Raw genomic sequence first — 25,212 nt, forward strand, 5'->3', positions numbered from 1 at the left:
GGCAAAGTTGTGATGAAAGAGATAAAATTGTATATCAACTCATCTACTTCTTTCCGTTTGCTTCCAGAATGAGATGCCTCATTTGCTAAACTCTGACAATCTTCTTCCTCCTTCTCATGATCCCTATCATGTGTTCTACTGACATATTCACTGTACATCTGGTAGTTTGAATTTTGAAATAAAAGAACACTAATAAAATATCAGAGAACTGTTACTTTGTTTGGTAGCCTAAGATGTACACTAATTATGCAATTAATAGAACTAATAAATACTCTATCAAAACCTGTCTTGGGAATAAGAAGCCGTGAAAGTGGTCTCATGAAGCCCTAAGATTGTTGCAAGTTTGTATGTGTGTTTGGGACAAGTTATAGGCATATTCTAGACCTAATTTTTTTCTTCTTGGTCCCTTAAAAATGTTCTTTTATGAATTACAACATCACTAAATCTTTATGATTGTTTTCACATATATGAAGTCCCTGTTATAACAACTTTTCTTACTAACCAGAGTCTTAAAGTCCAGTCTACCTATGACAGACGGACCTAGAAACCAGGCCAAGATGTTCTAAAGCTGACAGCTACTATAATATTATAATATTATAATACTTAGGTTATTTGCCTTTTCCATTATATTGACATTTGCACTGACAGAGCAAAAGCAATGATGAAGAAAAATGCTGGTGTCTTAATAGAAACCAAGGTAGTGGTCCCAAAATGTAGTAGTTGTCATTTTGTTCTTCACTGACAGGATGTCTATTATTTTTTAAACAAACAAAAACAGTTTCATTTAAGAGTGTCCTTGTAGAAAATGGGGGAAAAAATTGTACTTCTTACCCTCACCCCTTGAGTAAATATGTTTTCAATATTTTGAGTGACAAAAGGACAACTCCTGTAAAGCACCTACCTGATCATAGGTAAAAATTATGTTTTTGTTTTTAAAAAAACAATTATGTAATTGTGAGACTTGTGAGCTAAATTAGTCTTTTTTTTTTTCTTTTAACAAAACACTATTTTTATTTAAGAAAACATCCAACTGTAATTATTCACACTTGGGTATTCAATTGACATTTTCTGGCAAAAAAAAAAAAAGTGAAATAAATGAGTTTGGATATTGTGAAAAACAAACTATGATATTTATTTCTAACAAGATTCAAGCTTTCAAGAGAAAATTAGATTTTGGCAAAATTTATGTTACTGGATGATTGACAGCTTTTCAATACTTTCCGTCTTTTTTAATGAGGGCAATGTAATAATGATTATGATTTTTTGATACAATGAATTTTGTTAAGATATGGGAAATCTGTCTTAATTCAATGAAGCAATATTTTCCATATGACCAATTCATGATATTGCATTGCATAAAGTTAAAAAATAAAATTGCAATGCAATATATTATAAAATTATGCATAATAAATGATCCAGTCAAAGTGTAAAAAAATAATTCCACATTGCAACACACTTCTTGAGTGTTGGTATAATATCAAAGAGAAGTCTTGATAATTATCTTTAAAATACATTATAATACACATCCCTTTTTCTACTCCTGTCTAAATAAAACCAGATTATTTTCATATATTCCTACCAAAAAAACACATCATCATATACTGAAATGCAGACATAGTTATGAGAAACCACTTACCTTCTATTAAGCCATATATTTTAAAAGTTTTAAAAGATGTAAGCATTGCTTTCTTAGTCATTTTATATTTTTTATTTTAGTAAACAACATTTTTCATAAAAATTAGTAGTTTATAATAACTATAATGGGTTTGTTATTATATTTAATAAGTTATAAGTGAGCATTTTAAACTATATTTATTTTCTAATGTAATATAAATAAGCATAATCCACAGACACAAGTTCTCTCTAACATCCTCAAAAAATTTCAAGAGTATAAAGAATTCTTAAGAACAAAAATAGTAAAAGCCAATGCATTATTACAGCTTTACCTTCACAAAATTTATGTCTTCATATTTGACATGTAGCTGAGCTAATTGGCAACAAAAATTCTCCAATAAGACATGACTTAGTCATCTCTCATGTGTGAATTTTATATTTTTATTTATTTTATTTTTTTCTTTATTGATTAAAGTATTACATATGTGACCTTATTCCCCCCAATCCCCCCACCCCCCTCACTCATGCCCTCATCCCCCTGGTGTCTGTGTCCATTGGTAATACTTATATGCATGCATACAAGTTCTTTGCTTGTTCTCTCTCCCTCACCTCCACCCTCCCCTACCTTCCGTCTAGGTTTGATGGTCTAATCCACATGTGTCAAACACAAGGCCCGCAAGCCAAATCCGTCCCGCCAGGCCTTGCAATGTGGCGCGCTGTCATCACTGCACTCCGCTGCGTTTCCATCACAATGACAGTTTATGACTGTTCAGTAAACCATTCGGCCCGCGATTTAGGCTGGATTTTAGATTTTGGCCCCTTCTCTGATTGAGTTCGACACCCCTAGTCTAATCGATGCTTCTCTGTCTCTGGATCTGTTTTCTGCTCATCAGTTTATGCTGTTCATTATATTACACAAATGAGTGAGATCATGTGATATTTATCTTTCTCTGACTGGCTTATTTTGTTTAGCATAATGCTTTCCAGGTCTATCCATGCTGTTGCAAATGGTAAGGATTCCTTCTTTTTATACTGCAGCATAGTATTCCATTGTGTAGATGTATCACAGGTTTTTAATCCACACATCTGCTGATGGGCACTTAGACTATTTCTATTTTTTAGCTATGGTAAATTGTGCTGCTATGAACATAGAGGTGCATATGTCCTTCTGACTGGTGTTTCTAGTTTCTTGGGATATAATCCTAGAAGTGGGATCACTGGGTCAAATGGGAGTTCCATTTTTAGTTTTTTGAGGAAACGCTATACTGTTCTCCACAGTGGCTGCACCAGTCTGCATTCCCACCAGTAGTGCATGGGAGTTCCTTTTTCTCTAAATCCTCGTCAGCACTTGTCATTTGTTGATTTGTTGATGATAGCCACTCTGACAGATGTGAGATGGTACGCATTGTCATTTCGATTTGCAACTCTCAGATGATTAGTGACTTTGAGCATGTTTTCATGTGCCTCTTGTCCTTCCTTCGGTCTTCTTTCTAGAAGTATCTATTTAGGTCCATAACCCATTTTTTATTGGGTTGTTTTTTATTTGTTTGTTTGTTTTTAATATATTTTATTGATTTCAGAGAGAGATAGAAACATCAATAATGAGAGAGAATTATTGATCTTCTGCCTCCTGCATGCCCTCTACTGGGGATCAAGCCTCAACTTAGGCATGTGCCCTTGACCGGAATCGAACCTGGGACCCTTCAGTCCACAGGCCCATGCTCCATCCACTAAGCCAAACCAGCTAGGGCTGATTGAATTGTTTATCTTCCTATTGTTAGTTGTATGAGTTACCTGTAAATATTGGAGATTTTATAATTTTAAACATGAAATTTAAAAGGAGAAATAATGTTATGTGATAATCATATGATTTTAGTAGATACTAAAATTTGATGTTAAGATATTTATAGGTCTTAATCAAGTTTTGTTAAAGATTTTTATTTTTTAACTCTGAGTAAATCACTAAAGCTTGTTACATTTCTATTTCCCATTATAAAAACTGTCTCCACTATTCTTATTAAAATATAATGTGTGTTAGGAGAATTAATTAACAAAAAACTGTCAAATAATTTTTCATCTGTTGGTACCACTGAAATCCTAAGTTATAATAAGGAAATCCCAATGACACATAATAAAGTTAATAAAAGAATATTAAGATGATATATAGAAGCAATAAAATATTAAAATTTAAAATATTTCATATTGTTTAATTTAAAGATAAGGGAGAAATATAATCATGCATGTTTTCATACAAATGAATATAGAAAAAATATTGTACTGGGGAGAGATATCTTTTGGAGAAAAATTAAATAATAAAATAGTATTCCATGTAAAATATTTCAGATTGCAAGAACCAAGGTATATAAATGACTTTTCTAGAAAAAGTAGCAGGAAATTTTATTACATAAACAATAAGAATGAAAAGTATTCATAAACATACCAGGAATACTGAGAAAGAAAGTTCCCTAACATATATATCTTGGGATCCTTATGTAATTTCCATATCTAAAATCTACATTGAAATTAAATAAAACATACTTTATCCTCAGAATTCTAATTTAATAAAATATTCTATCTTATATTTGTTGAGCTTTGTTATTTTATATTTAGTTCATATTATAGTCATTTTTTAAAAAAATGTTTTTATTGGTTTCAGAGAGAGAAAGGGAGAGGGAGAAAGAGAAACATTAATGATAAGAGAGAATCATCATCGATGGGCTGCCTCCTGCATGCCCCCTACTGGAGATCTAACATGTAACTAGGACACATATCCTGACTGGGAATTGAACTGTGACCTCCTGGTTCATGGTTCGATGCTCAACCACTGAGCCACACCAACCAGGCTCATATTATAGTCATGTTAAGAGTCAGGTGCAAAACCAACACTGTTTCAAGGACTTGAAATGGCTTTGTATAGTATAAGTGTATTTATATATGTCTTATATATTTGCCTAAGCAATTAGATCTGAATAGTAAGATAATGGTGGTAACGGCATGTAACACTTGTTCACCTGGCAGATTGTGAAGCACATGGTATTCAAGTCAGTAATATAGGAGTCAAACTAGATCCCATAACTAAACTGATCGAGATAACTTTATAAAATATACACAGTATCTAAATTTATAGTACTTTAATTAGTTTGTCCCTCAACAATCATACTCCTATTGCAAAACAACAACAAAAAACCTATGAACAACCCAAAGGGAGTTAAAAGGACTAGAAAGCAAATACCTTACCAAGGTCAGCCAGCTCACTGCTATATTTGTAAATCCTAATTGAGCTAATCTTGCCTTGTTACAGATGAAATACTCCATTCCTTCCTTCCTCCTAACTGTGAAAAAAATGCCTAATTTTAAAATTTTGTGTAAAAATCAAGGGGAGCCCTGGCCTGGTAGCTTAGTTGGTTGGAGCATAGTCCCTTAAACTGAAAAGTTGTGGGTTCTAGCCCAGGTAAGGGAGTGTATGGGAGGTAACCGAATCAATCGATACTTCTCTCTCTCTTTCTGTTCCTCTATGTAAAGTCAATGAACATATCCTCAGCGGAGGATTAAAAAACAAGGAGGGGAAAGAAGTGTACATTTTACCCTTCCCCATCTTTACCTTCATTTACCCGAATTCAGATGCCAAGACAAGTTTGTACAAAGGAGACTAAGTAATCCAATGAAGTGCGAAATAAAAAACATAAAAAAAAAGTTTTATGCAAAGAATGATAATTTAGTACAAGAATATCTTTTAGAGCACAAAAAAAGAATGAGGTGGGGGGGTGGATTTTATTTTATATCTCTTTGTCTGAGTTAATTTCCAATTAACTTACAAGTTTAGTTTCCTCGTCTATGCAAACGCAATGATTTTAGCTATTCGTGTTTGAGAAAGGGGGTTTTTTGGTTACACCACACAGCCTCACGGATGTTGTCTTTTTTAGTCTGTTTCCTAGTTTGTTTTGCTAATCAGATTTTTCTCCACAACAAATTCAAGAAAAAAAATGAAATACCTATTTCCCTCATCTTCTTTACCCTATGTGATTAAAGAGGTAGTAGGTAGGAGAATGAACATAGTTATGTAGAATGTGATTCCAAGTGTTAAATTAAAAAAACAAAAACAAAAAAAAAACTTTCATGGCCAAAGCTTTTCTGAAATAAAAGGCTTCCTGAGCCGAATGGTAGGCAGAAAAGGGTCAGGTCCTGGGTAGGAAGTCTACACCTCCCGCAGCAGGGATATGTAGAAAAGGCGAGCATGTCCATGGCTCTGGGGTTGAGGGGCTCTTTTATGGAAAGAGATGGGTAAAGAAAGACCTAATGTTATTTAGAAAGAATTTGCATTTGCTGTAGGTGGAGGAGGTTGGAGAAGGTGGAGCAGGGCAAGTTCTGGGATAGGTACACAGTCTGTCAAGAATAGTTTACTCCTTTGGGTTAGGAGTGGACACGTCTGGAAAGTTCATGCCTCAGTAAGAAGCAGAGACATTTGGTGGGCAGTGGTGCCTGACTGTTCTCTCTCATCTTGGAAACGGCAACCTGGAAGTGAATCCGAAGCTTCCACACGCAGGTTGCATATTACATCCCTCGTACTTACCTTGTATCTGGAATGTTGTGCCTTTTGACCAGCTTTCTCCAATTCCACCACCCCTATCCCCTGCCTCTTGTCACCGAAAGTCTGATAGTTTTTTCTATAACCTTGGGATTTTGTTTTATTGTGTTATTTGTTTATTTATATTCTACATATTGAGAGCATGGATTATCTGTTTTGTTTCTATCTTAGTTTACATAGCATAATGCTCTTAAGTCTTATTCTTATCTCAAATGTCAGAATTTTCTTGTTTTATATGACAATATAAAATGTATGTATGTGAATATATATATATATATTAATATATATATATACACACACTGAATGGCCTGATTATTATGATCTCTGAATGCATAATAATCTGCCCCCTCAGTGTATTTGTATCTCAAATGGGTACCAAAAGTATTCTAGACTCTTTCTGGAGATAACCACCTATTTGCCCTGAGATTTCTATCAGCCAGTGCAAAAGGGAAAACTGATCAGTTGCACAATTTATACTATCTTTGATATCAAATAAATGAGGTACTCAATAGAAGTACAATGAGAGGCCAGATTATTATGCATTCACTGACCATAATAATCTGGCCACTCAAAAAATATGTGTGTGTGTGTATATATATATATATATGAATGAAATCTAACTTCTGGATATTTATCCAAAAGACTTGAAAAGTTATCAGCCCTCTAATGTTTATTGCAGCATCACTGACAATAGCCAGGATGTGTAAATAACTTACCCATTAGCAGATGAATAGGTAAAGAAAATGAGCTATGGACATACTGGAATACTATTTGACTTTAGGAAGAAGGAGATTCTTCAATATATAACCATGGATGAACCTTGAGGAAATTATGCTAACTAAAACAAGCCAGTCACAGAAAGACAAATAATGCATGACTCCACTTATATGAATCATCTAAAATTCAAATTAATAGAGTCAAAGAGGGAAATGCTGGTGGCCAGAAATTAGGAGAAAGGGGCAATGAGGTGTTTCTAATCAATATGCATGAAATTTCAGTTAAACAAGATGAATAAGCTCCAGAGATACGCACAGCATTGTACCTCTAATCAACAATAATGCAGTATAAAAATTTTTAGGAAAGTAGGTACCGTGTTAAATGTTCTTAGCACAATATAATAAAATGTAGAAAAAGAAAAAAATAAGTCACTCATAGTCACTGTTTTAACCTCCTCATAGCTTTTTTTTTTTTCTTCAACCCATTCCAATCGATCTTCAATCTTTGCTACTCCACAAAACTGTCTTTTAAAAAGGTCAACATGACTGTTTGTAAAGTTCAAAGGTTATTTTCCCCCTTGTTCTCATCTTAATCAACTCCCCAACAGCATGCAACACACTTAAAGTACTTCCTATCTTAATTTTAACATCTGTGACTCAATTTTCTGATTTTCTTTTAACCTCATTATGTCCTGTTTCATTTCTTGTATTTGATGCTCTTCCTCTCTCCACCAATAATGTTAGTGTTCCCCAAGTCAGTCTTGTTCAAGTCTCACATAGATGTTGTCTCAAATGATCTCATTTATTACCATGTGTTTACATAGGAAATACCGTCTATATCCAGATGACTGGAAAATTTACATTTGTTTGCATTTTTGTTCACTTTATGCATCTTTCTTTCCAAATAAACCTTTTTAAAAGCATATATATGTGTGTGTGTGTGTGTGTGTGTGTATGTATTTTATATATATATATATATATATATATATATATATATATATATATATATATATATATAATATATATCTAGTTCCTAAAACCATTAATTGAAACTAGAATCAGAAAATCAGCTAACACTGTCTAAACCTCTCTGAATCCACCATTCACCGTTCCCCAGGTGCAGGTACACAGGGATTGATTCACTTTCTCACATATGGAACACTTTCCTGCCGCAGAGAGTTTGTGGAGCTGAAGGAGTTGGCCTCCTCATTAATTCATGTGTTATGGCAATGGCCATGTCAGTAGTGCTGCTATGTCAGGAGAGCCCCCACTCCAACCTATTTTGTTTTCTTTTTAGTTCTTAATATTGTAGTGATTGTATCTGTATATGTGCTTATTGTCTTCATACACATAACAATAAATTAGTTAATATAATTCACATGTTCAGAATAGCGTATAGTAAATGCATAATATATTTAACCATTATTATTTCTGCAATAGAATGCAAATATCTCAAGACTAGAAATGTGTCCTATTTTGGCCCAGCAATTTGGTCTACAAATTCAGCATACCTAGCCATGGTAGTCACTAAATCAACATTGATAGGATGGATTACTATAACTGCAAGTGACAAGAGGATTTTTATTTATTTATTTTTAATGTAGAGATCATTTTCAGGGATGATTCAGATGTCTGAAAATAAGATCTGCATGGGGGGGAAAAAGTTAATGGAATTTTAACTATTCAACCTAGAATAAAGGAGGATAAGTGTGGTTGTGAATAGTTAAATAACTACGTATATAAAAGCAATCGCATCATTGAATTCAGTCACATAACTTCTATTTAAGTTGTGAAAAAAAGACAAACTGGCCATTAAGAGACAAAAATAATGATTATTTTATGGAGTTTTCACTCTGTACCAGTTCAAATTGATGTTATAAAATTGAGCTAATAGAGATGACCAGCTGTTTTCCATTTCTACTGAAGATAAAAAATAAAGACAAACTCAAATGGAGTCAGAAGAATAAAGGCTAACTAAAAGAAAGGTATTCCTTACTGTGAAAGTCCTTGTAACTCCTTCCAATGAATTGTAAAAGCAAGGTCATTAAAAACTTGTCTTCATTTTCCCATCTCTGTGAGAATATATCCACATACCTTATTCAGATAGGGAGACCAAGCAGATATTCTTTTTCAATCTTTATATGACTTTGGTTCTTTGTCATAATTTTAAAGATTCAATGTAAGATTTACAAATAAATTAGTGGTTATAATACAGATGTAACAAAATATTTATGTGAAATCTGAAGTGTTTTGTAGTGAAAGAGTACATGATGTTTCTCCATGGGGAATAAAATTTGATTACTCCTAGAACAATTTTATTTCTCAGAGCAACAGATCAAATCGTGCAAACATTATTAAAAGCTCAGTCCAGTTTTGTACTAACAACTGAATATCTTAAGTAAATGGTTGTTCAATTTGCTTATGATAAATAGGTTATATTGAAATTCATTTGTATTTGCTGATTTTAACATTCACCATAGGGCCCTCTTAATATTTTACTTGACCAGTTAAGCTGAGAAGACTAGCCATTTTATTTTTTAGATTAAACTAAAAGAAGCAGCATTTGAGTATTTCAATGATATCAAGTTCTTATCAAATTATGTCTAAGGATTTTATAATGACATTAAATATCAGCTTAGATTTTCACAGAAATGTAGTCAGTTTTTTTTCCTTCAGCATAGAAAATTTAATTATTAACTAAAATAATGTATGTTTTAAAAAATATATTTTTACTAATTTCAGAGAGGAAGGGAGAGGAATATATATATAGAGAAATCTCAATGGTGAGAATCATTGATCAGCTGTCCCCTGCACACCCTCTACTATGGATCAAGACCACAACCTGGGCATGTGCCCTTAACCTGAATCGAAACTTGAGTTCACAGACTGATGTTCTATCCACTGAGCCAAACCAGCTAGAGACAATAGTTAGCATTTTTTAATACTATACACAAAGTGAATACTTTCTGTATTAGTCTGCATTGTCCTATGACAGGAAGGCAACTTAACAAAAGGCAGTAAGATAGTGCATCGATTTAAAAAAAAAAAAAAGATATTTTCTAGATATATTTTGTCTGAATATGTATTGATTTATATATTGTTTAAATAGGCATTTGTATTAGTCAGTCATAGTGTTTTTAACAGTCTAAATCATGTTATTTTAAAAATAATTATGTATTATAATTAAAATAATAAATAATTGTAGTTCAAGAAAAGACAGAAGAAATGTTAGTGCCATAAAAACAGTGGATGATACATAAACCTAAATGTGCAATATATATCCCCCTTATATGATAAAGATAATCAAGATGTCTTATTGTACATCCATTATTTCCCAATACTCCATGCTGCTTCTCCATAAAGGACACACAAAACCATTTAGCTCCACCTGAAAAAAAGCACAAATTTTAACTTGCAGTAGTGTTTCCTTACACTTCTTTGGTTCCTTCCCTTGTACAGAGCACAAAGTAGGCTTTGGGTGAGATTACATCCTTATAAAAATTAAAAAAAGTGATGATACCATATTGTATATCCGCTTAGATCTGCTTCCACCACGAAGCTCCATGTTTACAGTATCAACTTTGAGGCACAAGGGGAGGTGCAGCTATTTAGGCCCCAATACAGGAATGCACCATTAGCCTCTCCTGTGATACAATAACAAAACCTCATACCCATTTTCTAATCCTATTTCTCTGTGGTGTAATTGTCTTTCCCTAGGACAATGTTTCTCACCTGGGAAGACATAATGCCGGTGGATATTTTGGGATGTCACAGTTGGAGGTGGGGGATGTTGCTGCCAGCACCAAATTGATAATGACCAAGGATGCAGTTACATATCCTACATTTCACAGGCCAGCCCCTCACAACAAAGAATTCCCTGGCCCACGATGTCAGACAGTGCTGAAGTTTGAGAAATGCTGCCCTAGTAGATGGTGGGCTGTCTGTAGGAAGTTGAGATGTTTCCGTGTTGCATCTATAGGATCTAGTGTAGCATCTGCCATGTGTAACGCATCTAAAAATGTGTTGGTTATTGATGTTTCTCTGCAGAGAGTTTAGAGAAAGGCCATATGGCACATATGAACCTAAGGGGATTATTTCCATTACACTACAAAAGCTCTTTTCTGAAGATACTGCTTTATTCAAAGCCCCAGTCCCTATCAACCTTGATTAATATTGTCCAATAGTTTCCGTTGCCTCAGGATAAAGAATGTTCCAATCCATACTTCCTCTCCCACCTCACCTTGTTCTACTCTCTGTTCTGTCTGCACTTCATGTACAGTAGTCTTCTTTCAATTTCTCAAGCACTTAAGTAGAATTGAGAGGGACTAAGAAATGCACAGTTAATAATGTACAATTTTTAGTTAAGCTTATATGTTCAGTAACACTTTAAGCACACACACACTTAGGGAAAATTATGTTTATTAGCTGCAACATTCGTATGTGATGGGACTATTATTATTATTTCCATTCCCAGAATGAGAAAACAGGAGCACAGAAAATGGAAAAGTGGCTTGCTGAGGACACCCACAGGATGTAAATAAGCTTTGGAAGCACAAGGAGGGGATTACTGTATTCCATTTTGAGGGATCACACAAGAAAAGATGATATAACATGGGTTACATGGGAAATTTGAGAAATTGCATGCAATTAATTGAAGTAAAATAGAACCCACTGGAGTACAACTCACTAATAAAGTTAGAATGATACACATGCTCACTTCATTGTAAGTTGTCCTTTCAAATATCCTCTCCCTTCTCTATCAAGACCCAAATGTTCAAAGCAGTTAATAGATGTAGATGATATATAGATAGATATATATAAGAGATATAAATGCCATAGACATAAATATATCTAAGGTTTAAGTTCCAGCATCTTTCTTAATTCGGAAATACATGTCTTAAAATGTACAAAAATCATAGTAAAAACTTTAGTGAACATCTCACCTAATAATAGACAAACATTTAAATTGACTGTACATCCGCTATGCCACCAGCCAATCAGGAGTGATATGCAAATTAACCCAACAAAGATGGCAGTTAATTTGCATACACAGGCACTGAAGAACAGGGGTGGGATTCTTGCATCATCACCATGGTGATGATGCAGTGTTCTGCCTCACCCTTGGTCTTTCAGGGCAGCATGGGAAGGCAGGGCCAGAGCAGAAAGAGGTGATTCCAGGGCCTGAGAAGAAAGGGGCTGGGCTGGAGTGGAAAGGGTGCAAGCAGCCAGGGAAAGAAAAGCCCATTCTAGCACAAATCTTAGTGCATTGGGCTTCTAGTTTGCTAAATAAAAATCAACAGTGAATTTGAATGTTTAGCCATAATTATCATTCCTACAATATTTTCTGTAATATCTGTTTAAACTCTGGACAGTAAGGGCTATTTATTAATGCTTGGTTCATTTTTATGAGTAAGGTCATATTAATAAATAAAAGCATCACTGATAGCCTTCAAGTCTAGTGAGGAATGAGGTAATTTGTACATAAATGAATGCATTAATAAATGGAACCCAAGCAGTATGCAATTTATTACTTAGTTATAATTACACAAAATTGTGAGGCTGGAAAAATGGGTTCTTTATAGATGAAAATGTTAAGTTCCTAATGTAATAAAATGTGTAATGTCTTTTAGTATTAGACTATAATGGTACACTATGAAAATTGTGTACATAATGTGGGGAATAATCCCCATGCAGTTTCCTAAGTTAGAAATACATAATAAATAAAATCTTAGAATAGCAACAAAGATTTTTTTCGGGTTATATTTCTCTATTTTCACTTTGATATGCTGATTCCCCAGTATGAAGGAAATAAGATAACAAAAAAGGGAAAGTCAGCGAGGTAGATTTTATACTTGTTTTCTTTTGAACTGTGTTTATGGTACTTTTAACATACAGTAAGCTTGCTCTTAATGTGTTAAATTGACTGAACTACTTTGGACATAAGCTACACAATTATGGGAACTTTAAAATGAACAGTATTCTGGGGAGAGGAACACTAAAGTTATCCTCAGATTTACCTATTTCATTGTGTGTGGTGAAACTCTGCTAACATCCATTTCTCCTTTCCACATTTACCTCAAAGTATTCAGATATTTTCCTTGGGTTTCCACTTCTTACAATAATGCTAGATGTTGACTGACCTCAGGTGTGGGGACAAGCCCTGATTAGTTGAAGCCCATTGCTAATTCAACTTAAGTGTTTCGTTCAGTATGATTTCAAGACTTGCTCCAATAGTATTTCTTGTTCAGCATTTTGTGTGTGTTAACGTGAAGCCTAAATGAAACTAGTTAGCCAATATGGAGAGGGAGTTTAAAACAAGCTGCACTACAGAAGGCAAAGAAGGCAGATGACAAGAAACTTGGCCCTCCATGTCATACGCATTAAGCTGCTGAAACAAAGCAAATTAATTCTTTACTTTTTAAAATTTCATTTAGCCCATACCCACCCCAGATGTGTTTTCTGTTCTTGAAGCAGAGCTTCCTGTTTGATATATAATGATAAAATAATTAGGACTTTAGAAATGGATTTGTACATATACAAATGATGAGGGGATAGGAGAGAGCTGAATGATCAGGTGATGGAAAAATCCCAAGTTTTCTAAAGGCAGATATTGGTTCTCTGACAATCTAGGACAGAGATTGTGTATAGCATGATTGTATAGCATAATTGTACAACATGTGTATAGCATGTGCATAGCATAATTATACCCATCAGGTGGCTGCACGTTATGTAAGAATCAAGATCTGATGATAAAATTAAGAAATGGAACTCCAAAGAGATAAATTCAACTTACCAATGAGAGAGACTGATATATAATGTAAAAATAGAATAAAATAAAATATAATGCATTCCATCTGTTGTAAAATAGTGATCAAATGGTATATGCATGGTGTACACACATTGATAAAGTAAAGAGATTACTTGCATAGGAAGTCACTGAATGAATCTGGTGTGCATTGAATTGGTCCTGTCCTATTTTCCATTAATCTGAGAAACTCAGGTAATCAGCCAGGTAATGAAAGGGATGAGCATGTAAAGTACATGTTTATTACAAGCCTTTCCTTAATTGTATGCTATGACGTGCACAACTGATTTTAAGAGTATTCTGATGTTACATTAGCTACAATGTGTATAAAGCATGACTGTTTTTTTTCTAATTATTTTATTACATATGTTTTTTCTGTCTTTAAGGAAGTGGGGAGATCTAATGGCAATTTAATAGGTTAAAAATCTGGAAGTAAAGCTTGTGAGATCATTCCCACAGGGAAGAAATGCATCAACTAAAAGTAAATCAAGTATAATATAGGATTTACTGCAACTTCTTTTCAAGTAACCATACATTATGCTGCAGTAACTTGAAGAAAAGCCACCAAGTCTTGTTTTTATTTGTGCTTATATTTCTGAAGAGAGCAACTCATTAAAGTGCTTCTTATTTTTATTTTGTATTGTCAAATAAAAAAAAGAACAGAGTAGAATTCATATGCATGAGTCAATATATTTGGAAAGGTGAGTCCTAAATACATATTTCAATGGAAATTTGATTTTTAGTTCACAGAATCCTAAATTCAATTATTAAAATATATTGCAGCATAAGGAATAGTATGAATTCTTGTTATAGCTCATTTGTGCACAGAACATAGTTACACAAAAAGGCTTTTATGCAGATGGATTAAAAGATTGCATTTAAAGACACTATTGAAAGACCTGCATTTGGGTTGTGTTTCTGCTACTTATAAATAGCATAATTTTATCCAATAATTTAATCTCTCTTAAACAAAAACACAATGGGGCTTTACATGTTTCTTTTCTTTGTCTGAGCACTTGACCATAAATGGTAAGTTCAAGGCCAGATGCATAAGACAATCTAAAAGTTTATAAAACCTATTGTGTGACTCTTCATCATGCATTTCTTCAGTTTATATATAAAGAAGTCTAGGAGGTTGGTCAAAGATGACAGTGCTGGGGATTCCTTACAGAGAATCCACAGAGTACAGTCCATAGCCAGTATTCCTGAGGGGGAAGAAGTGAGCATCTTATCAGTGCTCAAGAATAATTAAGGTAAACTTTGGGGAAACCTGAAGGCAATTCACAGTTTCCTTGGATTTGGTCATGTCATTGGTTCTCACTCCTACTTTAAAAAATGTCTAAACACCAAGGGTAGACTAGAGCCACCCTGATTACAAAGAGAAATGGGAAGACGGAGAATGAGAGTGCAGCCATCGCTAATAACATGAAAAAGGTTTCTACAATATTTCCTATTGTCTATGTGGGCACCAAGAATGAATGAGGAACTGAGTGATTTAGAAAAGGGCAAACCTCAGAGGGAAGGCAGGGGTGGGTGATTGGGGGGTAAGAGATCAACCAAAGGAAATGTACGCATGCATATAAACATAACCAATGGACACAGACAATAGGGGGGCAAAGGCATGTGCTGGGGGTAGGAGTGGCCTGAGAGAGGTCAATGGGGGAGGGGCGAGGGAAAGGAGAATATGTAATACTTTCAACAATAAAGAATTTAAACTAAAAAAGAACTTGAGACATTAAACAAAAGAAGAGTATGAAGGAGGGGAGTGACACTTAAAAGAAAGTTTGTCCAGTGCAGATTATCTGCACAGGGAAAAGGAGTAAGGAATTAGCAGTGTGAATAATCAGTTGTATTACCAAGAAACAAAGTATGCCAGTTTATCCAAGACTGGGTTGCTTAATAATCCACAAAAGTTTTTTGGGTGAGGAAAATACTGTATTTTGAGAGCTACCATATCAGAGGGTGTGTGACTGCCAAGGAAGAGCTACTGATATATTGCAACTCCCCTTCCCCCCCACCCCCCCCTCCGCCCTCATTCTTCCTTTTTTTAAACCTCTTCATTCTCTAATAGCACAGGGCATTGGCATCTTCAAACTACGGCCCGCGGGCCACATGCAGCCCGCAGAGGAGTCTGATCCGGCCCGCCAGGTTTTTTGGGCAGTGAGCGCAGCCCAGGTGTTACAGTAGGAATTAGTAGTTCATATAGTCCGGCCCTCCAGCTCTCTGAGGGACCGTGATCTGGCCCCCACTTTAAAAAGTTTGAGGACGCCTGGTTAGGGGATGGAGCCAAAATAATGAAAAGGAGCTCTTCCATTTCCTGTCCATTCCCTATAGTCTTTGGAGCCTCAGTTAGGCCTGAATTTGAAGAGAGAACTATTTAAAATATAGTTTTCATTGTGCTAAACTTTAAGAGATTGAAAAGAAAAAGATTGCTAATATCTTGAAGTTATGGGAATATCTTGCTTAGATATAACTATCAGCGGTGATGAGAAAGACTAACAGTCTTTTCTGTTACAGAAAATAAAATGAAATAGTTTGATGTTTCTCCTACACACATTCTGATGATGAAACTTTCGTCAGCTCATTTTGATAAAATAGTAATAACAAAACAGACTATCATTTTCTGCTGACTATTAAGGTAAATGCTTTATTGTGCATATATTGATCTTTCAATGATCTTAAAAGGGAATATGATTAATGTCCCATTTGACAGAAATACAAATTGATACTGAGAGTGATTAAGTAATACTTTTAAAAAATATATGGGTTTATTGATTTTAAGAGAAAGGAAGGGAAAGGAATAGAAACATTGATTGGTTGACTCCTACATGCTTTCTACATGGGGTCAAGCCTACAACCAGAGTATGTGCCCTGAATGGGAATCCATTGAGTGATCTCTTGGTACATGGGGGAGGAGGGTGGTGGCCATACTTACTAGCACCACTTTGATGTATGTCTTTCTCCAGGGCTGTTTTACAAGCTCATTATATGGAAGAGATACAGGGTGGGGCATGATAAACATCAGCTGAGCATCTTCATATCAGGGCAATATAAAAATTAAACTAAGGAGCTTATTTTAAAAGTTGAGCCAAGAGTTCAACTATGTAAATATTTATGCTAATGAATTAAGATTTAGTAAAATAACCCATGTGCAACTTTAGAAAACTGTGTTAGGGTCTATGGATCCACTTGATCCTATATGTCTTTTAAAAAAAGTAAACACTTCATCACTGAAACTTGTAGTAAATCCTATGAATGGCAGAAGGACTAGTCACTATGATGAGCACCGACCACCAGGGGGCAGATACCAATGCAGGAACTACCCCAGATCACAGGCCCAGGCCAGCCAAAGCAGGTGCCAGTAGGTGTCGTCTGTCCCCCAGATCCTGACCCTGCCCATGCATCAGATTCGTGCATCAGGCCTACAGTGATAATATAATAAGCTTTTGAAGCAGTTTTCTCATTTCATTCTTTTAAGGTTTGTAATACCCAAACCTGATATAAATCTAATATGGCACAGTGAGTATTTCTTCTTTCTAATGCACTTTCGCTGAAGATAACTTCCAATGCAACTAAGTTTTCATTTCAATATTAAAGGGAATATTTTAATTAAAGTAATCAGGCTGCCTTTCCCTATTGTTATAGCAGGTATTCATTAGAGTATTGGGCAATCAAGATATATTGTTACAACATCAATTATGGAAAGAAATCCACTCAAAATCTAATTTACAAAATCTGCATGATACTTTTTAAATTTTCTTTTTAAGTACTACAGGTGCACAGAATTGGTTTAATTAAAATTCTTTCTTCCTGAAAAGTATCTGCATTTTCCATGAATGGTGTTATTATTGTATTATATTTCATTGTGTTTTATTTTACTTTACTTTTTTAATACTATTATAAAATGAATAACTATGTACTCCAAACCAAAGTATAACCAGTCACTTGTGTATACTTGTGTGCTCACCTGTACCAAGCATCTCCTTGCCATCTCTCCTGGCAACTGTTATTCAAATTTTATCTTTATTATTTCCTTGCTTTGTTTCTTTTACAAATTTAACTAATACATGTGCATATTTATATGAAATAAGTATTTATTTATTTTTTGTTTATTTCTAACAATAGTCTCTAAACGAAATCACATCCATTGGACTTTTTTAAAACAAATATAGTGCTACGAAGTTTAATCAGTGCCATTGTGTATAGTTTAATATATTTGACTTTCATGGCTGTACAATGGTCTATTATTAACATGTGATGATAATTTATTAATCACACCTCCTTCAGTGAACACTTACTTGTATTTTTTTCTAGATTTAACTTTTACTATTGCAAACTGATATATATGTCCAAGAATTTATTCACCTAAAATTGGAATTTACCTAAAATTGGAATTAGATGTGTGGTCAGCAATGTTTAGTATTTCTAAAACTGTTTTCCAAAATTTTTATCAACTTTAACCCCACAAGAGCAAATTGTAAGAGCTCCCATTGGCCAAATAGAAACATTTGATATATTAGTAAGATGTCTGAATGTGTTATCAACTGACTAGATGTAAAATATAGCCTCTTCACTTTGAATTACATTTCTCTGGTCGTATAGAGATTGGCCATGTGTTTTTCTCTTTTCAGTTTGTAATTCACTTCATTTTTAAAATTGTAATAATTGAACTATATCATCCCCCAAATGCTAGAACCCAGTGATTCTCCAAACACATATTAAGCTTTGAGAATGAGGTAATTTTAAAAATAACTACATATACAGATAAAATAAAGGAAAAAGACTATTTTTGGCTGTTATCTGGGCCAGCAAAACACCTTCATTATCTTCCTTAAATTTAACAGTTATTGAAGGAAACAGGTACCATCATTATAAAATTTGTTTATAATAATCCAAATATAGTTATACAAAATAATAGAATAGAATACTATGTCAAGAAATAAGTTGTATTATACACAATTTAGTTCCAGATAAAGAAAACATTGCAAACACATGGCTAAGTGAAAACATATTAAGTAGAAGTAGTGGACAGGTCTTGCTTAAAATCTGGAGGAAAAAAAAGTTGGGGGAAAAAAGAGGTTGAATGATCCAAACTTCAGACCCAATGCTAATATTGATTTGAAGATATTAAATAGATCAACTATTTGGAAACTATTCATTAAAATAATTTAATAATTATTATTAGTACAATTTATTCATAGTTATCTGTAGTGAATCAACTCATATATTTAAAAGAACATAGTATTTGCCTAGTAAATAAGTAGGCTATTTGCAAAGAAAAAAACAAGAAGCAAGTGATTAATAATAGTTGGATCTATCAAATAAAATGCAAACTAAACCCAAGTATACTTTTATGTATATTTATAAAAATGGATTGTAATACTCATTTAAGCATGTCTTAGTTAATCAGGTGACTGGTATATTTTTATTGTTACTTCATGTGGAGAAAAAGCAGATTATGGATATGAATTAGGAATTATAAATATTTTTTAACCTTGACATAGGAATTGATTTTCTGGAAACTTTTAAAATATTTAAAGAAGAAGTGTAAGTTTACATGTCAAGGAAGCCAATATTTCAAATTGTACACAAGAAATTCCTGTTCTACTTTCCTGCCATTCCATCAGGGAACTCCCACCACCCCTTCCATCACTAAAACTAGTCTTCTGATATTTAATCTAATAGCTTTTTCTTCACGTGCTTCTTTGTCCTTCTCCTCAGGACCAAAAACATATTTCTCTTATGCTTCTATTTTCTCAAGTCAAGTAATACTGTCACCTCTTTTCTTGTTTTAGATGCTTATGCATTCACATCCCTGAGGTAGGGAGGGTCCATCTCATATTTCCCCGCGCCCCCCCCCCCCAATTAGCTAATAAAGTTATTTTTCTAAGCAGACAACTCTTAAAAAGTAACATTTTCTACTTTCTCATATATGTTTACCTGTTAAGTATTTTCATCTTAACATTAAATGCTGGGTTACATTATTTAATGTGCTTTTATGCTCTGTCATATTTATTAGGAAATTATGCTTACTAAGCATATGTATCTTTCTCAGTTTTACTTTTCTTGATTAAAAGTTTGGAAAATGGCTTGGTCAAGTGCTCTGTGGTTGAGCATTAACTTATGAACCAGGAGGTCACTGTTGGATTCTCTGCAAGACACATGGCCCAGTTGGGTTGCTGGCTCCCTCCCAGTAGGGGGCATGCAGGAGGCAGCTGATCAGTGATTCTCATCATTATGTTTCTATCTCTCTCACCCTCTCCCTTCCTTCCTGAAATCAATAATTTTTTTAAAGAGTATTTTAAATTGGTTGCTTGACCCACAATTCCATCATGCTTTAATTTTATTTTTCTATTGAATTTGACCTAATTAATTTATTTATATGGCATCTGCAATATTTTACTAGTACATACCTTTGAATTGTATGTTGAAGAAACATTCTAAAGAAAGATCTTTTGTTAGTATTCTATTTTCATATCCATATGCTTAAAGAGAATTCTCATATAAAATTTCTCTTAGTGACAATGACAGTGTCCTTAGCAACATTTGTAAATAGGTCTGTTTCTTGCACCAGACTTAATGAAAGCCCAATGTGTAACATTATAATAAACTCAATAAAGGTGATTGTGATGTAGAAGAAAAAAGCATTTATTATAGCCATTATGTTCCAGGCATTCAACATTTATAATTCCTATGATATTAAAATAATTATACCAATTTCAGTATTATGGAGAGATGGATAGGCCATCCCTTACAGAGCATTTGTAAATGTTACAGGTAAACATCTAATATTGGCCAAGTTTGAGTCTGAATTCAGATCTATCTGACTTGAAAGTCTCTAATCTTTTCACCCAAATTAAAGTAAATAAATCTCCATTCCTGGGCTAAGTCGATGTACTCCTGGCATCCTGGGAGGTTAAAGATTATACTTTGAATTCTTAAAAGGGTGAATGATTTTATTCCTTTAGTATTCAAATTTCAGTATTCATCAGGGCTTGTTGAAACAAAGATTGCTGAACCACAGTGCCAGGGGTTCTGATTCAGTAAGTGTGTAATGGGATCCTTGAATTTTTATTGTTAACAAGTTCCCAATTGTTGGTGCTGCTTCTGTTTTGGGGATTAAGTTTTCAGGATTATTGGTCTAAATTAAAGCACTCCGTTATATAGCAGGTGATTCCAAAGAAAGGGGCTTAGAATACTTAAGAGAATTCATCATCTTTATGCAAATAAAAAATTCAAATAAATAAAATAATAAAAATAATAAAAACAGCATGTAGATTATTATTTCTTTTATAGAAATATATCAATATGTAGAAAAAAAAGGATTAGTTAATGTTAAGCACTTAACAGTTAACAGGAATTCAGCAAATTCTTTACATGGAAGATGAAGTCTTCATAATACCTTCAAAATAAACAAGTATAGTGAAAGTGTTAGCATGAGTGTAAGCTTTGTGAAGTGTGTATGGTGTTAGCTAACAGTCCTTTAGGACGAAGGAGTTAAGCAATGGTTTGTGAAAGAACCAGAAAGGCCAGATGAGAAGGTTTATTTTGCATTTGACGGCCATTATTCTGGTTTGTCTTCTGATCTACCATTCGTTTTTGTTTCTGTTTGTTTGTTTTCCTTCTTTTCCTAAAGAAAAGAGTGACAAAATTAAAAAAAAAACACGTTCTCTGAAAAATATACCAGCTTATTCTTTTAAAAAATTATTTACACTCTATATTACTCTTCTCTATCTCACCTCTTCTCAAAATCTTTTTCTCTTGTCTTTATAAACTTTAAATTAGTGGTATGTAGAGTTTAATGTTTGACCTTTTTTTTCTATAAACCCCTCACATCTATGATGGTTCTAAAATACAATCCTTTCATAACTATGTATTTATGCTTTTGAACTTTCTGATTAACATCCTGGAGATGTCTTTTATCATTCTATCTATTCATCTCATTTGTCACTTTTATAATGTCACTCCAAACTCTTTTATAAAGTTCTTCTGTAATTTAAAATATATTTGCATATATCTTGAATATTGTCGACATCAGTTTGTATTATTCTTATCTTATATAAAAGGGTAATATGCGAATGACCAAACTACTAAATGACTGGTTGCTAAGACTTGCATTGATCACCAGAAGGCAGATGCTCAGCACAGGAGCTGCCCCCTTGTGGTCGCTGCATTTCCACAGGGGGATCTCCACTCAGCCACAAGCCAGGCTGAAGGCTGGCGAGCACAGCGGACATGGCAGGAGACCCTTCTGCCTCTGTGGCAGCCTAAAGGTTGTCTAACTGCAAAATGGCACAGACTGGGCTAAGAGGACTCCCCTCCAAACTCCCTTTCTCCCCCAGTGCATGAATGTCGAGTACCGGGCCTCTGGTTTATTTATGTTTCTGTCTCTTCCAAATGACCCTGAAGAGCAGCTCTCATGCCTTCTTAATGTTTAAAATATATATGTGTGTATATATATATATATATATATATATATATATATATATATATATATATATATGGTTTTTTTTGTTTTTTGTTTTTGAAATCAGAAATGAAGAGAAGGAGAGATAGAAACATTAATGATGAGAGAGAATCATTGGCCAGCTGCCTCCTGACCGCCTCATTCTGGAAATCAAGCCTGCGACCCGATCTTATGTCCTGACCAGGAATCGAACTCTGACCTCCTGGTTCATAGAGCAATGCTCAACCTTGGAGCCATTCCGACTGGGCCTGCCTTCTTAATCTTATACCCTTCCCTTCAAGTCCTCAGAGAGTATCTGCTCCATTCAAGCAATGTAATGGATAAATGGTTGATTTTGTCAAGCAAATTATAAATAAAATATTAATATGCTCTCATAATGACACGGGTAAAACCATTATGTAGGGATGACTAGAGTATTGGAAGTGGGTACTTATTTACCTTCCATAGTATCTAGTGCTAGACTGACTGCTCTAGGCTATTCACCTATGTTAGTCTAAAGCTCTCCGGACTACGTTTGTTTTCCGTTTCATTGTTAAATTTGTTCTGTTGGTGCGCAAGTCCTGTGATAACATCTACTTTGGGTGAGTGGACAAATTTCAAACACTTACTGTTCATTTTGCAAAGGATTATACTAGGAAGCAGATAGAGTCAGATTTGAGTTGAAAAGAAATACATAGATATAGGAAAACTTATTAATGAAAACTCACTGGCCTATATAGGGCCACATATAAGCATTAGGTATATCGTGAATGGGCATGAGTATATACTCTTACACAATTGAGTTAGAAGTAGTGGGTGTAGCAGTGAGTCTCAGACATGGTAGTAGGGACCTGGGGACATATACTCTCTAGGCCAAAATTAAGAATATAGACTCTTTGGTAGAGGAACAAAAACTGTGATCAAATGCAAGCTTGTCTGTTTTTTTTGTTGGTTTTTTTGACTCACAAATTAATCATTCCTACCTAATATTAGCCTGTGTCTCAAATTTTGTGGCAGGAGTTAAGTGAGAGAAATGTGAATATTGACCACAGAGGTGAAAATCTATGATCTTTAGACATTCTCTGTTTTTACATTTACTCTTTAGTTGCTATGTATATGGCAATGGTTTAAATCAGAAGGATCTATCTCCTCTTTGTTATTTTTATGATCTAATATAGAACACATGGAAGATTCTCAGCAAATGTCTGAAATAAATAAATAAATAAACAAATAAATAAAATAAAATAAAATAAAATAAAATAAAATAAAATAAAAATAGGTGGCTTCTCACCCCAATACATTCACTCAGTTTTCTTATACAAAGGTCAACAATCACATCAATCCAGCATTTTGTTCATTTGTTTTTAATTTTGAACTTCTATGCTATGCTGACAGTAGTGCCTTAGAAACATACCCTATTTTCTGGTGAATTGTAAGCTTGGGATGTCTTTGAGAGTTCCTTAGATCCATTATTTTGCCTCAAGACAGCACTAGGACTAAACAGACTAAAAATATAGAAATAAAGTATCTGTAAAAACATTGTTGTTTTAACCTGTAAAAGAGCATATTTCATAGTTTCCCTTACTTTTTGATTGGTGTTAAAATGATTTTCAGGGTGTTCAGTGGCCCCAACCATGTCACTATGAAGTGAAGGGCATTTTGCCTGGACAGTGTGCCTCAGTCGTTGAGCACTGATCTCTGAACCAAGAGGTCATGGCTCAATTCCTGATCAAGGCACTTGTCTGGGTTGCGGGCTTGATCCCCACTGTGAGGCATTCATCAGTGATTCTCTCTCATCATTGATGTTTCTATTTCTCTCTCCTGCTCCCTTCTTCTCTGAAATCAACAAAAAATAAATTTGTAAAAATAAAGGGCATTTTTTACCTGATTCTAGCTAGATATTTTCTCATGGCTAAATTTTCAAGTAATTTTAAATACCCTATCTTGTAGAGACATAATTTCTATTCATATCAACATCTGATTTAGTCTGCATTTTCTTGAAAACAGCACAATATCAGTGTTCCAAAGTGTTAAATTATAATAACTGATTACTTTAAATAACTATTTATTCTCTATAAGTTCTAAAATAACTATATGACCTATTCAATTGCATAGGAACCAACTAAAATCAGAAAAAAATATTTTGGCAATAATTTTAGAAAAAAAAAAATAGAATTATATAAAGAGAATGTCTCCTGATTAGTTGATTAATTATTTTATAAAATATAATATTATGGAGATACATACATATAAGACCAAACATTTTATACTGACAGAACTCATTTGTAATATTATTTATATTTAACTGTATCATTAACTAAAATGTTTCAGCATTTTGGAAGAATATAGATTTTTTTCCAGTTACTAAATTTTTACTTACTTCCAAGTACTTGTGTTTGACCCAAGGGATACATATTTAGGTAGACCAAACTCTTGTTCTTAGTGATCATATGCTTTATTGTGTAAATATTCACATAGATAATAGATACAGAGTTGAAGGTTGAATAAATGTTAAGAGTCAGCTAAATGTCAGAACCGGTTTGGCTCAGTGGATAGAGTATCAGTCTGCGGACTGAAGGGTCCCGGGTTCGATTTTGGTCAAGGGCATGTACCTGGGTTGCGGGCACATCCCCAGTAGGGGGTGTGCAGGAGGCAGCTGATTGATATTTCTCTCTCTTTGATGTTTCTAACTCTTTATCCCTCTCTCTTCCTCTCTGTAAATAATCAATAAAATACATTAAAAAAAAGAGTCAGCTAAAACAATTCAAATGCAGTATCCACTTTTCTACATTTCCATCTTTACTGCCATTATCTTAGCCCACATCTTCAGACACCTATATTACTTAAAAAGCTTTTTAGTCTCTTGCCTTCCTACAAACCATTTCCTCTATGGCTGCCATTTCCTCTATATTGCTATAATGTAAACAAGACAATACCTGTATCCTATATATTTTCCAATAGCTTTCTGGAACTTAAAATAGGATCCAAATGCTTTATGACCCAAATAATAGCCTAAGCTATTATTAAAAAAAATAATAATGACCTA

This window comes from Pipistrellus kuhlii, unplaced genomic scaffold (assembly GCF_014108245.1).
Source record: "Pipistrellus kuhlii isolate mPipKuh1 unplaced genomic scaffold, mPipKuh1.p scaffold_m20_p_14, whole genome shotgun sequence".
Lineage (NCBI taxonomy): Eukaryota > Metazoa > Chordata > Mammalia > Chiroptera > Vespertilionidae > Pipistrellus > Pipistrellus kuhlii.